This window comes from Oryctolagus cuniculus, chromosome X (assembly GCF_051225735.1).
Source record: "Oryctolagus cuniculus isolate XC-2025 breed Fujian yellow rabbit chromosome X, ASM5122573v1, whole genome shotgun sequence".
NCBI classification, from domain to species: domain Eukaryota; kingdom Metazoa; phylum Chordata; class Mammalia; order Lagomorpha; family Leporidae; genus Oryctolagus; species Oryctolagus cuniculus.
In genome coordinates, this window is record NC_142888.1 from 7,043,984 (window position 1) to 7,059,551 (window position 15,568).

Consider the following 15,568-nt stretch of genomic DNA (forward strand, 5'->3'; position numbering starts at 1 on the left):
ATCAAAGTAAACTTATCTTTCAATTCCATTTTTACACAAAACTCTTGTAATACCATAATATATCACATTTTGTTTGTTCATCCATTGATTGGCAATCATCCATTGAGGGACACTTAGCTTGCTTCCATTTCTTGCCTATTTTGAATTCTGAAATGAACATATAAGAGTAGATATATATTTGACAGATCAATTTCAATTCTTTTGCATAAATATCCAGAGTAGAACTGCTAGATCACATGGTAATTCTAGTTTTAGTTTTTGAGGAAACTTCATCATGTTTTTCAAAGTGGCTATAAAATTTACACTTCCATCAACAATGTACAAGAGTTCCTTTTCTCCACATTCTCACCAACATTTGATATCATTCATCATTTTGATAACAGTGATTCCAATCAGGTATGATGTGATATCTTATTGTGGTTTTAATTTTTATCTCTCTGATGATTAAAGATGTTGAGCATTTTTACATAAATCTGTTGATCATTATTTCTTCTTTTGAGAAATATCTATTCAGACATGCATTCCATTAATTAGATTATTTGTTTTCTTGATTTGTCTGTTTTCTGTTGCTATAACAAAATACCTGAGTCTAGGTACTTTATAAAGTTTATTTAGCTCACTGTTCTGAAGATCTAATAGCATGGTGCCAGTATCAGCTTGATACTGAAGAAGCCCTCATGGTAGATAGCATCACAATGCTAGGAGCACATGCAGAAGAGATCATATGGCAGGAGCAAGAGAGAATGCTGAGCTAGCCAAACTCACTTTACCACAAGCCGTTGTCCTGAGTCCTTTTCTTCTCCACAAGACCAGCATTTTTCTTTTCTGAGGGCAGTACCTCCACAACCTAGCCTCCTTCCATCAGGCCCCTCCTCTTAAGGATTCTACCACATCAATATTGCCACATTGAGGATCAACCCTTATGCATGCAAAACTTTGGAGAACATATTCAAACCATAGATAAACCTTAGCACTTAGCACTGAGTCATTTAAGCTCCTTACATATTTTAGAAGAGATGTATGCTTCGCAAATCTTAATCTCTCATTCTGTAGTTGTCTCTTTACTATGAAGATTATTTTCTTTGTTGAGCAGGAACTCTTCAATTGATGCTATTACATTTGTTTTGTTTTGCCTTTACTGTCTGTTTTTGGAGTGCTATCCAAGAAATCATTTCTGAGGCTAAGGTCATGGAAGTTTTCCCCTTTTCTCTTCTTCTGTTTCAAGTCTTACATTTAATATGTTTATCCACTTTGACTTAATATTAGTATGTAGTAAGAGATAAAAGTCCAATTTTATTCTTCTGAATATATAGGTTTCCCAATATCAGTTACTGAAGAGACTGTCCTTTCCCCATTGTGTGTACTTGTTATCTTTTTCAAAAATCGATTTACTATAAATACCTGAGTTTATTTCTGGGCTTTTGTTCCAATTAAATTGATTGATGTGTCTGTTTTTATACCAGAACCATGCTGTTTTTAATCACAATTGCTTTATAATAGATTTTGAAATCAAGTAGTATTATACCTCCAGCTTTGTTATTTTTACCCAAGATTTCTTTCTTTCTTTGGTTATCTGGATTATTTTCTGGTTCCATATAAATCTTAGGGTATTTTTTGCTACTTTTGTGAAAAATGACACCATAATTTTTATAAGAATTACATTGAGTCTGTAGGTCACTTTTGGGTACTATGACTTTAATCTTCATATTGTTAAGACCTTTTTGTGGTCTAACATATGATCTAGAGAATTTTCCATGTGCAGTTGAAAAGGACATACATTTTTTTTTTTGCTGCTAGATAAAATGTTCTGCAAATATCAGTAAGGTCCATTTGTTCTACTGTGTAGTTCCAGTCCAATGTTTCCTTATTGATTTTTCTCTCTAGATGATGTGTCCAATGTTGAAAGTGGGACACTGAAACCTTCTACTATTGTTTTGCAATATATTTTCCCCTTTGGATACATTAATACTTGTTTACATATATGTAAGTACTATATTATTGAGTACATATTTTGTTATAATTTCTTGAAGCACTGAGCCCTATTCATTAATAATGAGCTTTTGGTCTTTTTTTTTCCACAATTTTTTAAAATGATGTATTTTCTGATTTAAGTATAGCTACTCTTGCTTTCTTTTGGTTTGCATTTCCATGGAATATCATTTTCATCCCTTCACTTCCAGTCATGTGTGTGCTTAGAGGTAAAGTGAGTTTATTGTAGGTAACCCAAAGTTGGGTCTTGTTTTTTACCCATTCAGGCTACTCAATATCTCTGGATTAGAGAACCTAATCCATTTAAATTCTACATAATTAATGAAAATTACGGACTTGCTACTATTGCTATTTTGCTCATTGCTTTCTGGTTAATTTGTAGATCCTTTATTCTTTTCTTCTCTTCCTGTCTTACATTGTGATTTAATGATATTCTGCAGTGGTATACCCTGAATCTTTTCATTTTAGCTTTATGTACTAAGGGTTTTTGCTCTGCCATTTCATGAGGTTTATAATACTTAGATCACTTGCACAAAATCTACACTTTTATTTTTCTTCCAATCAGTTTCTGGTGACATTTTTGTATGTGTTATAGTTTATGTCCTTTAACAAATTATTATAGACACAGTTGTTTTTAATAGGATTGTATTTTATCCTTCAAACTAGAGAATCAATATTTATTTTCATGTACTATCACTACATGAATGTTCTGAGTTTGACTATACACTTATTTTATCAAGAAGCTTCATATCTTAATGTTGCTACTTGGTGACCTTTTCTTCAACTTAAATGACTCCTTTTAGTAATTTTGTAAAACAAATCTAATGGTGATAAATTTCCTCGGCTTTTGTTTCTCTGAGAAAGTGTTTTTTTTTTTTTTTTTCTTAATTTTCTCTTCAGATTTGAAGGACAGGATATAGACAGCATTCTTTTGGTTTTCAGATTTTTTTTTCTTTTTTCTTTCGAAAGTCAGAGTTACACAGAAAGAGAAGGAGAGGCAGAGAGAGAGAGAGAGGTCTTCCATTTGCTGGACTACTCCCCAGTTGGACACAACGGCCAGAGATGCGCGATCTGAAGCCAGGAGCCAGGAGCTTCTTCCAGGTCTCCCACACAGGTGTAGGGGCCCAAGGACTTGGGCCATCTTCTACTGCTTCCCCAGGTGCATTAGCAGAGAGCTGGATCAGAAGTGGAGCAGCTAGTTCTCAAACCAGTGCCCATTTGGGATGCTGGCACTGCAGGTGGCAGCTTGACCCGCTATGCCACAGTGCCAGCCCCTTTCTCTTTCACCTTTTTGAATATTTCTTCCCATTCTCTTCTGGCCTGCAAGATTTTTAATGAAAAACCCACTGATAGACGTATGGGGGTTATTTTTTATGTAGCAAGTCACTTTTACAGACTCAACATTCCTTCTTGTGACAATCTGATTATAATCTGTCTTAACTCGTAAGTATCTGTTCGGCTTCTTGGGCCTGTATTCCCATTTCCTTCCCCACAATTGGGAAGTTTTCTGCCATTATTTCTTTGAATGTGTTTTTGCTACTTTCTATCTCTTCTCTATCTGAAACTCTTTTAACACATATGTTATTCTGCTTGATGGTATTTCATAACTCCCTTTGCCTGTCTTTACTCTTCTCATTCTTTTTTCCTTTTTGCTCCTCAGATTGGATGATTTCCAATGAATTGTCTTTAAGATTGGTAATCCCTGCTACTTTATCAGGTCAGTTACTGAATCCTTCTAATGAATTTTTTAGTTCAATTATATTTTTCAGCTCAATTATTTGCTTGGTATGTATTTATTTATCTTTTTAATCTATTTGTTGAAGTTCTCAGTTCGCTTGTGCATTGCTTTCCTTATTGCAGAGAGTATCTTTATAGTTGTTCTTTGGAATTCTTTGTCAAGTAAATCACATATTATTATTTCATCAAATTCAACTTCTGGAGATTTCTCTTGTTCTTTTATTTGGAACATATTTTCATGCTTATTAATTTCCCTTTACTATCTGCATTGGTTTGTTTCTGAATATTAGATAAAATAACCATTTTCCCCATTCTTATTAGACTTGTCTTATGTAGGAGACATTACCCCACAATCAGCTTGGCCAGAGATTTTAGGTACCTCTAAACTCTTTGTACATATCCAACCCATTGTCTTTGTTCTTAGTGGCCCCCAAGAAATTATGGAGTTAAGTCATGCTATTTCTTAGAGAAAGGTGGGATCAAAGCTAGTTCCTTGGGATGCTGCTGGACAGGTTAGAGTGCTAGATGTGTGTTCCAATTCTTTCTTTATTTGCAGTGGGGCTTAGAGCCAGAGTTTATCTCCCATTCCTTCTGTCCTATATTAAGGAAAGGGTCTGAGGCAAATGTGTGTACTTAAAAAGAAAGATTTATTTATTTGAAGGTCAGAGTTATGGAGAGAAAGGGGGAGGGAGGAAAGAGGGGGGGAGAGGAAAGGGATAGGGAGAGAGAGAGGGAGAGGGAGGGAGAGAGGAGAGAGTTTTTCAACTATATTCTTGTGTTTTCTTTGGAACAATAGGTTCATGTATAAGTATTTACTTAATGTGTCTGTGAGAGGTGAGATAGTCAGGAGCCTCCTTTTTTATGTTTCCAATGTGCTCTCTGAATAGTACTTTATTCCGTCATTCCCAGTGGCTACAACTCCATCTTCTTGCTTGATAATAAATATTCCAAAACGTCAGTATATCTTTGTCCACGAGCTTATGCATATCAGAAGTTGTGCTTTTAAGGATGTGAATTTCTGTTTTCTCAACATTTTTCTGAGAAATTTCTCTGAGAAATATTTTTCTGAGAAAACTAGATATAATATTTTTCTGAGAAAATTAGATACGATAAATCTATGGTTTCTGTCTCTCTCTGCCTTGTGAGGATTCTGACAATCCTATGTAGAAACTGCAAAAACCTAGGTTAGGACTGGGAACTCGTGAACCATATTTTGCTTTCATCTAACCTAAAGAAGGTATATTTACAGGAGTGGGTGTTTAGCAGTTAAGATACTGCATCACATATCAAAGAACCTGGGTTTAATTCCTAGTTCCAGTTCCTGACTCCAGTTTCCTACCAATGCAGATTCTGGGAGGTAATGGTGATGGCCCAAGTAATTGGGTTTCTGCTACTTACATAGTAGACTTGGGTTACATTTCTGGCTCCTGGCTCCAGCCCTGGATATTGCAGGCATCTGAAGAGTGAACCAATAGATGGGAGGGCAGCCTCTCTCTCTCTCTCTCTATCTCTCTATCTCTATCTCTGTCAATCTACCTGCATCTCGAATAAATAATAATAAACACATTTTCAGAAAAACAGAGTGTTTTTCCATATATATATAGAGAGAACAAACACAAGGTTTTACATTGTAAGCCAATATTTTCTTATATAGTACACATTTAAATATCTTGATAAGTTAAGTCTTATTTTGGTAATTCGAACATTTCTCTTCCCCTCTTACCATCCTCTTCTTTCCAATCTTTACTAATAATCTTGACAAAAGAAGCAGTTTACAGGAGCTGACCTTTCATTTACTCTTTCATACCCACATAACAAAAACTGTATAAGGGCAGGCATTGTAGCATAGCAGGTTAAGCCACTTCCTTCCACAATTCCATGCCATATTGGAGTACCATTTCGAGTCCCAGCTTCTCTGCTTCTGATCTAGCTTCCTTCTGGTGCACCTGGGAAGGCCTCTGCCACCCACATGGAGACCAGGATGGAGTTCCTGGGTCCTGGCTTCAGCATGGTCTAGAACTCACCATTGAGGTCAGTTGGTGAGTAAACTAATAAAAGATCTCTGTCTCTCCCTCTCTTTCTCTGCTGCTCTACCTTTCTACCTTTAAGTAAATAAGTAAAACTTTTAAAAAAACGGATGTAATTCAAAACATTTTGGAAACTCTTAAAACATACTATAATTTTATGTGGCATGCTTCTAAAAATATATATTTTTTACATATAGATATTCTTTTTTTCTTTAACCAGAAAAATAATACTAGCTAACTGGAGCATCAAATTCACTTGGCAGACTTAGCTTCAAATAAAATATGACTCTCATACACATCCTTAAAGAAAAATCACTGCTATTTTTGAGGATATGTAGGTATTTTGTGCTATGAATGCTAAATAATTTAAATAACAATATTAGCTGAGATTTGCACAGTTTACAGTGGTTTTGAACAGACCTTTTCATTCAAGTTTCACGAAAATTCTAAGAAATGAGAATTCCTATATTACAGATAAAAATATCAAGGGTTAGCAGTGTTGTCTGATAAATACAAAATTATAGAGTCATGAACTCAAAGTTAGAAAGTACAACTCTTCTCACTCATAGTTTAGCTGTCTTCCTAAGTATATAACAGCACTTTGAAAGTCCACATGTTCTGATGAACTTGTGATTTTTATTACACTTTAATGTGAAATTTTTTCATATAAGTTATAAAAATAGAATTTATGTAGCTAGCTCTATGAGATTATTTTGATGAGGACATACAGGTCAACAAAAATTAAGAAGATTTGCTACTGAAAACATCCTTAATTTTGCCTTTTGAATTACACATTCAAGTTAATAGCTAAGCAGATGTAAAGCCTTAAACCTTTATTTCCAAATTGCCAGACATCTGGTACCCAAAGAGTCATGGTATCAGAGCAACCAATCTTTGGTACCAATTTTAAAATCTGGATACACTCAAAGGAAAATAAATAATGATGCCCTTCTCTCTTAATGGCCATAATCTGCCATGAAATAAACTTCAAAATAAGATTTTTTTGTAGAATGCTAAAATATCCATATGTTAATGGAAAATGGCTTGGTAATTATGCTTTCATACAGGACTCTTGCATAAAGTTATTTGCTTGAGAAGCAAGAAAATGTTGTTGGTTTGTCCTTATCAATTGATTCCTATTTCATCTATCAGATTTTTCAAGTCTCATGAAAATTGGGTGAAATTATAATTGTATGATGCAGGGAAAGTGTATCTTCACTAACTAAAAAAGATGTGCTGCTTCAGTCAAGCTTAGAAATAATATATTGTTCTAAAAATAAGGTTTCTGACTTAGAAGACATATGGTGAATCTTCATGAAGTCAGGGAGAGAGGAGGAGTTGTCATGAAATGTGCTCTAGTATAATTGCCAGGGGGACAGACTGTACTTTCCTACAAACAAATGTCCCTTTTTTTAAAAAAAATTGTAGTTTTCCCTATATTTTCATATTATTCCACAATTTTCACTTTTTCCTATGAATATGTGAAATGGTTTCTATTTTGAATTACCTGAATTTATGTTCTATTTTACTTACACTCAAAAGGTATACTGTATACCCATTGTATATGAAAATGGAATGGGAAAAATATGCTGCGAAGGAGATAACAATTCTACCCTTAGGGGCTGGTGAGTGGTTGATTTGGGAAAGATTCCTTGGAGGAAGTTACATTTCCATATATTCTTAATGAGTAAAAAGGTGCTTGCTGTAGAAATAACAAGAGAAGCAAGACTTTTTTTTAATTACAGGTAAAACATAAAGGGTTCTAAAATATGACAGAAACAAAGATAAGGCTAGATTGGGATCATTCTACAATCATTTTTAATATCAGGTAAGGGATTTCAGTCTTTATGTTCTAGTCTATAAGAGAGACTTCTGGTTTTATTTAAAATATTTTAAAATGTTTACTAAAGTAATACATGTATACAATTTAATAATCAAATGGTTTAGAAGGACTTACAATGAGAAAATCATAGTCATATGCCCCATCATTAGCTACCTTCATTTTAACTCATTGAACTTATTTCATTCATACATTTCTTAACTAGCTAAACTTTCTGTCATGGCAGAAGAGTGTTTAGCTAACTTATATCATACCTCTATTACTTCACCCCCAATTATATCATGATGTTCAGCTCTTGTGTTGCTTAGCACTGTAACTTTAAGGACTATATTTAAATGCTCATTTCCTTGTCTTTGCTTTATCTTTTTTCATTTTTTATTTTTTTAAGGTTTATTTATTTATTTGAAAGGTGGAGTTACATAGAGGGAGAAGCAGAGGCAAAGGGAGAAGTATTCTATCTGCTGGTTCACTCCGCAAATGGCTACAATGGCTAGGGCTCGTCCAGGCCAAAGCCAGGAGCCAGGAGCTTCATTCATGTCTCCCAAGTGGGTGTAGGGGCCCAAGTACTTAGCACATCTTCAACTGCTTTCTCAGGCACATTATCAGGGAGATGGATCAGAAGTGGAGTAGCCAGGACTTGAACTGGCACCCCTATGGGAGTAGGCACTGCAGACAATGGCCTAACTCACTATGCCACAGCACCAGCCCCTGCTTGATGTTTTAAAATTTATTTATTTATTTATTTATTTGAGAGGCAGAGAGACAGGCAGGCAGACACACAGAAAGACACACATACACATACACACACACACACAGAGAGAGAGAGAGAGAGAGAGAGAGAGAGATAAATTCCTATGCTCTAGTGCACTCCTCAAATGCCCACAGGAGACCCAGGGAAGGACGGGGGCGCAAAGCCAGAAACTGGGAACCAATTCAGGTCTCCCACATGGGTGGCAGGAACTCAATTACTTGAGCCATCACCTCTGCCTACTGGGCTCTCCATTAGCAGGAAGCTGGAATCAGGAATTGGGAGGCTGTATTGAGCTCAGGCACTTCGGTATGGAATGTGAATGTCATAACCTGATTCTTTACCATGCAAAAGGAGTATAGGAGCACTTCTGTTTTCTCCTTTATTTTCCTACTCCCCTCGAAGTCTACTTTATCTGACATTACTATACCAACTCTTGCTTTTTTCAAATTAATATTTATATATTTCTCCATACTTTTATTTTGACCTATATCATATTTGTTGTTTCTTGTAAACAGCAAATAATTGGGGCATGTTTCTAAATCTACTCTGTACTGTGTATCTTAATTTATATACTTAAATCATTTATGTTTAAGGTAATGAATGATATAGCAGAACTTAAGTACACCATTTTATTTTTTATTTCTTATGTCTTTCATTGCTCTGGGTTTTTTTCCTGACTTCCCAAATAGTTTTTAGAATTTCACTTTAGTTATAGTATTTTTGGTTATATCTCTCTTGTGGTTTTTTAAAATGCTGGCTTCAGGTATTACATTTTACTTATATACCTTATCATAGTCTAATCGTTTTACAAGCTCAACTGAAGCTTGGAAACCTTAGATTTTTTTTAGATGGCTGTACCTTCTCCATTTATAATATAATTGTCTTTAGATACCTTCTACATATATTAAGAGCAATATCATACAGTGTTGTTATTTTAGATTCAATCATCAAATGTAACTTAGAACACAAGAGGAGAAAGAATGTCTATATTTATCCATATCTATATTTTGCACCTGGTGTTCTTTATTCTTTCCTGATGTTCCACTATTATTTCTTTTATCATGGCATTTTTGTTTAGAAAACTTGTGTTAGCCATTCTTTTAGTGTAGATCTACTTGCTAAATTTCTTAGTTTTCCTTCATCTGAGGATATCTTATTTTACTCTTCATTTATGGAAGATATTTTTGCTGAATGTAGACTCCTAGACTTACAATTCTTTCCTTTTAACACTTGAAAAATGTTGTGAAACCTTCCTATAGTTTCCTCTTTTTAGCCATTTTTGAAAAGTATTTTTAATTGTGATAAAATATGTATCACATAAAATTATTTTTTAACATTTTAAGTGTAAAATCCAATGACATTAAATACATTAGAAATGCACAACTATCACCACTATCCATTTCCAGAACTTACTCATTCATTAAGCAGTGATTTCCCATTCTCTCCCCCTTGGGCCCCTAGTAACTACTAATCTACTTTTTTTTTTTTAACAGGCAGAGTGGACAGTGAGAGACAGAAAGACAGAGAGAAAGGTCTTCCTTTGCGGTTGGTTCACCCTCCAATGGCTGCTGTGGCCGGCACACTGCGCTGATCTGAAGGCAGGAGCCAGGTGCTTCTCCTGGTCTCCCATGCGGGTGCAGGGCCCAAGCACTTGGGCCATCCTCCACTGCACTCCCGGGCCACAGCAGAGAGCTGGCCTGGAAGAGGGGCAACTGGGACAGAATCTGGCGCCCCAACCGGGACTAGAACCCAGTGTGTCAGCGCCACAGGCAGAGGATTAGCCTATTGAGCCACGGCACTGGCCTAATCTACTTTTACCTTTGTCAGAAACTTACAGCATTTCTGTCATCTTGTCGTTGGCATCTATTGATAGTCTTGTTCATTCCATTCAAAATCTTCCTGTTTCTTGGCATGACAAGTGAATTTCAATGGAAACCTGGACATTTTGAGTATCATATTGTGAGATTTTGGATTGTATGACAACTTTATACTTTAGTTGGCTTTCTGTAACACTGCTCCTGCAGGATATTCAGGGATGCTACCTCTTCCAGTGAGGTGTAGTTAAAAGTCAAGGTTCTCCTTTGATATGTGAAGGCAGGGATATTCACTGCCCTTAGGCTACACGTAGAGTTCTAACTTTCTTGTAGGTTTCTGCCAATACCTTCCTGGTTGGGATGGGACAGACTCTTTCATTATTTAAGTTTATTATTTGGCTTCTGCTGACATCATGGGGTTGGGGGTGCTTTCATTACTGCTAGGTAGTAATCAGCTAAATGTTAACTCTCTACAAGGACTCTTCTGATACCACCTTAGCAGGGAAGTACATACTCCATTATTACTGGGTGGAGGTAGCAGTCCAGGCTACACTGATACTGCAGAGGGGTGGAGTTCCTATTTAATGTTCTCTGATGTCTCCATGGTCAAAGTGTTCGGATGCCTTGTTACAATCTGGTGAAGGTAAAATTCTAGGCTCCCTACTTTGCCTTTATTGCCACTTTTTTCCCCCTGTGGTGTTTGGTGGAAGTAAATTGACTACTATCTTAGTGTTTTCAGTTTTGCTAGATTGTCCCTTTCTCCATCATTTACCTAGAGGAAGCAGGGTTTTCTTGGACAGTTTTTGTTTTCACCCTTGGTGTTTCCAGTTTACTGGATTTTTAAACTCTAACTATGGGGGTACATGAGATCAAATTAAAAACCTGGGGAATGGGGCAGGTATTTGGCGCAGTGTTTAAGATGTCTACATGCCACATCAGCTCCAACTGCAATCCAGCTTCCTGTTAATGTGCACCCTGGGAAGCAACAGATGATGGCTCAAGTACTTGAGCCCCTGCCACTCACATGGGAGAACTGGACTGGATTCTTGTCTCCTGTCTTCAGCATGGTTTAGCCCTGATTTGGGAAGTGAAGCAGCAGATAGAAGATCTCTCTCATCTCTCTGTCTCTCTGCCTTTTGAAAAATAAACAAATTAAAAAAAAAAAAACTAAGGTATCTGAGTTCCCTTGTTGGTCTTTTTTTTTTTTTTTGTCTCCTCCTTTCAGAGTGTTCTTATATTTATTTTATATATAATCTTCAGGGGTTTTAGTTGTACCTAGTGGGAAGAATAGGAAATATGACTACTCAATCTTTTTGGAAGTGGGCAAAGCTCCTTAACTTAAAAATATAATTCAGATCATGTATATGACCTGCTTACAAGTCTTAATGGCTTTTCTCTGCACTCTAAGCTAGTTATCACATGGACTACAATGTCCTTTCTCCAACTCTTGTCTTTTGCCCCAATCTTCTCTTTATGACTTTTGCCCATTCACTGCTTCAGCCACATTGATTTTCTTTCTGTTCCTCCATCAATTCAAACTCTTTATGCCTCAGAGACTTCACACGGTCTTTTATCTCTTCCTTGAATCAGCTGATTCTGCTTTTTCATATTCTTATATCTCAAAACTGCATAAAAGTCACCTACCCAGAGAAGTCTTCTTTTGTTACCTTAAGGAGTTTCTTATCTCCTAAACCCCAATTGTTCTTTATCACTATACTTTGTATGCTTAATACCCGTACTTTCAGGATCTGCATACATATGCATATGCACACATATGTATATAGTTTGAGTACTAAAATATATTATGCTTTCCACTAGATTGTAAGTGCTACAGGATCAGGAACCACATCCATTATACTCACTAGTTTACTCATGGTGCTTAGCCCAGTCCCTGATATGCCATTTAATAAATGTTTCCTTAAATGAATGAATGGAGATAAAGCATACATTCAAACTATATTGCCATCTTCTAATCTAGGGAGATGCTTACTTATTCATTTTGGATACATTAATATTTTATACTGTTAAATAAATCTATAACACTTTTGTATATCTCTTTCATTCCATTTGCTATATTATATGAAAAATATCTATTCATATGTTGTTGTTGTTTATAGTCATTGAAGGCAGCAATCATGTTTTACTCAATTTTGTATCTGCTATGCTTCTAACAGAGCCTCTACAGAGAAGATGCTGATCTTGAAAAATCAGTAAATGATAGATAGCTTGCATTGTGCTATGAAGTGTTTGAAATAGTTTCCATGAGTAATTAACAATTCAAAATATTTTCACTACATCACCAAAATAACCAAATTTCCTTTCAAAATCAAGAAAATGTCAAAAGCAGTGATAAACTTAACATGCCTCTCTTTGTGAACACAGTTCCTGTTCAATGGGAATAACTGCTTTGTTGCATGTGTACAAACATCCTTAATTAGCCAATTTTCCTAGAAGTAAATAAGACATATTTGAGAAAAAAGACAAAATCCACAGGGAAAGAAAACAATCTTCCTTTCCATACTCCATCTTTATTCCTTGGTAGTCTTTTAATTATTAGTCAAAGATTAAACAATTGGTCTCCTACATTAAGTAATTTTTACATTAAAATTTTAAGTTTTTCCATAGAGATGTACCAGTGGGAGCTTTCAGCTTATCTAGCACCAATTTTGTTTGTTCATATTTGCCACTATCAAGGAAGAAAATGCCTTAAATCTAGGTGTCTAATAAATAAACAATGCTAAAGGTCAGAAGAAATGGTTTAGGTGAGGGTCTTTGTTTTTTATCCTGTAACATTAATACAGAGTTTTAAAAATTAATTATAGGGTTATCTTAGGGAGCCCTAATGATTAGGGAAAATGTAATCTTTTCAAATTTGAAATTGAGTTTCTGCTGCCGCTACTGCTGCTGATTTACTAGGCCATACTGGACTGCCCTGGCCTAGTTTATTCAGGCAGAGGTTCAGCAGAATTCACTTCTGGGAGTATTTATGGACTTCCTGGATCAGATCTGTGCCAAGTGGTCAAGTAGTACCTTATGGTAGAAGCTGTTATGTTGTCACACTTCCATATATTCAGCCAGCAAGAATACAACAACCAAAAACAAATTTAGAAAGTCCATTATTTACATAGAGAGAAATGCAAGATCAGCATGGTGTCAGCTCCCCAAGTCCCTGATCCCATAGGATGATATCAAATCTGAAGGGACAGATGATAGATGACACAGTGGTGGGTCAGGATGAAATCAAGCAGCCAACTGTAAATTAAAGCTAAATATTTTTATTGTCTGAAGCTGTATCTGAGGTTAGGGCAAGATGGAAAATTCCATGCCTCATCGAAAACAAGGTGGCATATGAGAAAGAGATTTGAGATAGTTCCTCACAAGGCTATTTTGCCATGTTCCAGGCGGGTCTCAAGGTATTCTAAAAAAACTTGTATCAGACTGTGGGTAGATGGAGATATGTAAGATCATCAGAAGCTATGACAAGGCAGTTTCCCTACAATCTGCTAAGGAAGGAGGATTAGTTCAGTTTAAAGGGCACCATCATTCTGTAAGTGGTCAAAGTATAATCAGTTAAGAGTAATTATCATCAGTAGTGTTTGGGATTTCACTACAAAAGAGTATGCAAACATAGGAGGGTGGCAAATTTGAGAAGAATAGTTATCATTCATTGTGCAGTCATCTGAGTATGTTATGAGGAAAGACAGAAGGAAAATCAATTTACAAAAAGTTAATTATTGATGTACTAAGCCTCCCCATTCTGACATCTGTTTCTTTCAAAGGCAGCCATGAAGGATACCCAAAGTGACACAACCACCATATTTTTTCCTGCTCTTATTAGAACAGCATCATTTTTGCATTCCACTCCTTTTTACATGGAGTTCTTTATTCACTGGGCTACCACAACATTGCTTTCTCTTGCCGGTTCTTCTTAAGACTTATTTCTCTTCTCTGGGCTTCCTCTATTGACATCTCATACTCTCCATGTCTCAGTTGTATTTTGTTTTAGTAGTGACTCTCAAATCCATATCTTTAGCCCATACTGAGCTTCACATTACTATGTGTGATTGCCTATTCCCTTCTTGACTGTCCCACAGGTGCCTCGTGTTTAGGATGTCCAAAACAGAACAAATATTTCAGATCACCTCTTAATTTTACTCCTTCTATTTCTTTGTTATACAAAGAAGAACTAATTTACTCATTTACTCAAGCTAGAATCCTTTTTTTTTTTTTTTTTGACAGGCAGAGTGGACAGTGAGAGAGACAGAGAGAAAGGTCTTCCTTTGCCGTTGGTTCACCCCCCAATGGCTGCTGTGGCCAGTGCGCTGCGGCTGGCGCACTGCGCTGATCTGAAGGCAGGAGCCAGGTGCTTCTCCTGGTCTCCCATGCGGGTGCAGGGCCCAAGCACTTGGGCCATCCTCCACTGCCCTCCCGGGCCACAGCAGAAAGCTGGACTGGAAGAGGAGCAACCGGGACAGAATCCGGCGCCCCGACCAGGACTAGAACCCGGTGTGCCAGCGCCGCAGGCGGAGGATTAGCCTATTGAGTCGCAGCGCCAGCCTCAAGCTAGAATCCTAAAAATCATTTTTGATGCTGCTCTTTTCCTAAACTTCCACATCCAACCTCCAGATTGCTTCATTATTTCTTAAATCCATCTCTTTCCATCACAACCTTCCCAGCTCTATTTCTGACCTGAATCACCTCCTCTGGTCTTTTGTCACATCCTTTGAATTAACACCTCTTCATCCCTATCATCCTCAAATCAATGCTTTCTGTGGTTGCCAGAGAAGTCTATATAAAGCGTAACTATATAAACATGTCACTTCACTGCTCAAAATTTAAATCATTCTATGTTGGCTTGAATTTTCAGCCATAATCTAGCTGTTGATTACTCCTTCCACTTCATCTCCTGTCACTTCCTGCTTTTTTAGTGCCAGACATCCAAGCACCTATACATAATGCTGTATAACTTTGTTCACAATATCCTTTTGCCTACATGCCTTCTTCTAATATTATTGGTTGGCTATCATCTTTTAATAGCTAAAGCAAACATAACCCCCAGATTTAGGTATTTCTCAATACATAGCCCTGGACACATCTATTGATACATTTATCACATTATCCTATTTAATTAAATATTTCTTTTCCCCCTATAAATCTGAGTACCTTGGTCATTTTCACATCCACAAAATTAGGATAATTTTCTGTAAAAGGATACTTGGGCCAGCACACTGATAGTGCTCAAAAAGTGTCTGTTGAATAATGAGTTTATAAGCCATTCATCAATGGTTGCCAACTTCCCTAGTGGGCTGAGGTTTTACATAGTAAGAAAACTAGGTTTCCTACTTTCATTGTGCTCTGGTAAAGGGTGATTAAGACAGAAGGCAGGTGCTGGAAAGAGCCCTACTAAAAC